Below are 2,146 nucleotides of genomic sequence, written 5' to 3' on the forward strand. Positions count from 1 at the left end.
TTCCTTTAGAAACTTCGCGTATGTAGGCATCTCCTCAATCGTTTCACTGAATGGAATATTAATATGTAATTGTTTTAACATAGACAGAAAGCGTTCATACTGTACCTTTTCATTCTTTTTCTTTCTGAGTCTCTACAGGAAAGGTGGTAACTGCACTCTCACGGTCCCCTTCTCTATTGGCTTTGAGGTAGACGTAACTTCTGGCTCTATTGCTTCTTTTTCTCCTTCTTCTTCTTGAGTCACCGTAATTTCAGGTTCCAATGCAATGGGAGTAGTGCGGCTAAGCTCCTTCTTTTCTCCCTCTACAGTTTTTCCACTCTGTAATATCACAGCTTGACATTACTCTTTACCTGATCCCCCCGGGTTGCATAGGAGTTCTGTTGAACTCGCCAGAGCCCCTTGTGATCTGTTCCTTAGCTCGCTTGCAATCTGGCCCATCTGTAATAATAGATTGTTGATGGACGTAGCCTTACTTTGAAGAAAAGTTTCGTTTCTCTATATACTGCTTCAACAGACTTTCCAAGGAGGAGGATTGCGGCGGTTGTAAGTTACTAGCTTGATTGCTTGTCTAACCGTTATTTCCTAAGAAGAATCCAGGTGGCCCTTCTTTCTACGCCACAGATTGAAAATTTTGCTGCTGATTCTTCCATGCAAATATGGGGTAGTTTCTCCACCCGGGGTTGTAGGTATTAGAAAATGGATTATTTTTCACAAAGTAAATAGACTGTGGATTCGTGGGCATTCTTCCATTACGTGCCCATCACCACAAGTCGCACATCTTGCGGTGTTTTGACTAATTGCGTTGACTTGCCCATTTTGCAGTGTTGGATTGTTGATCGCAATTCTCTGAATTAAGTTCATCATTGCAGTCTTCTGATTCTGTAGTGAAGTAATAGCACCATTACTTGCGTCGTTATCCTGTGTTCTCTGTCTCTAAACACTCTCTCTCAAATCCTCGTGGTTTTTAGAGATGCGATCCAAGATGTTCTTAGCCTCATCATATGTTTTGTCAAGCAAACCACCAGCAGCTGCCGCATTGGGAATGATCTGCGAAGCGGGATTTATACCATGATAAAATATTTCTATCCGAAGGCAGTCTGGCAATCCATTATGTGGACAGTCTCGGACCAACCTCTTAAACCTCTCCCAGGCATCGCTAAGCAATTCGTCCATATCTTGTTCAAAATTGGTGATTAGTTTCCTTCGTCTAGCATTCTCAGTCGGTGGAAAGTATTTCTTCATGAACTTCTCTACGACCTGTTCCCATGAAATGATCTCTCCTGGCTCGAGGGATACGCCCATTTTCTTTCCTGATCACACAAAGAAAATGGAAACAGAATTAGTCGAACTTCTTTGGCAGAGATGTTCGGGAACACAAAAGTATTGCAGATTTATATAAACCTATGGAGGTGGGCATGCGGGTCCTTGCCATGCCTTCCTCCGAATTATCCTGTAGTCTGGATCATCTGTAGCATCACCGGATTCATTTCGAATCGCTTTCGTCGAGGGCAGGCCTCATGATTCCTGGAGAGAAATCATAGAGGTTTGGCGATGCATAGTCCCCAATGGGCTTATTACGATCGTTTGCCAATAGGATTGGATTCGCCATGACATTGTTTTCGTTTGGTGCTCCGTTTCTAGGCTACTCTGCCATATCTTCTTTATTTGACTATTGTTGGTGGTGGTCTCTTAATCTTCGTTTGAATGTCCTCTTAATCTTCGGGTCGTAATTTGCCAAAGATTGAGAGTCTACAAAGAAATCAGAAAAATTATGGTTAGCACTCTGTTTTGCCGAAGTCCCCGGCAACGGTGCCAAAAACTTGATCCGTTATTTTATGATGTGGAATTATAGATGAAATGCGATGATGAAAATGCATTGAGCACACAAGTTTTCACAGTGGAATCCAAGTGTAAACCCCACTGAGTTTCCTCGTAAGTCCAGTAACTCAAATAGTTGTTGTGGTAATTTTTAGGAAAACCTTGCGGTAACCAGTAACTCAAATAGTTGTTGGTTTTGTTTGTTGCGATAATGAAATAAATAAATGTGGCAGATTTGAGAATAGTCTGATTGTGTGATAGACGCACTGAGTATTTGGATGAACGGGTTGAGAAGGTCTTTAGCTAGCGTTACTTGGGAATGCATCAG

General features: G+C 42.1%; 1 non-coding gene across 1 annotated transcript; it reads left to right on the forward strand.

Moving 5' to 3' along the window:
- Positions 1-1,102: 1,102 nt before the first annotated feature.
- LOC120068644 lies at positions 1,103-1,209 on the forward strand. Its single transcript, XR_005479280.1, has one exon. It is a non-coding gene; the product is annotated as a small nucleolar RNA R71 (small nucleolar RNA).
- The last annotated feature ends 937 nt before the right edge of the window (positions 1,210-2,146 follow it).

The sequence above is a fragment of the Benincasa hispida genome, chromosome 12 (assembly GCF_009727055.1).
Source record: "Benincasa hispida cultivar B227 chromosome 12, ASM972705v1, whole genome shotgun sequence".
In the NCBI taxonomy this organism is placed as follows: Eukaryota; Viridiplantae; Streptophyta; class Magnoliopsida; order Cucurbitales; family Cucurbitaceae; genus Benincasa; species Benincasa hispida.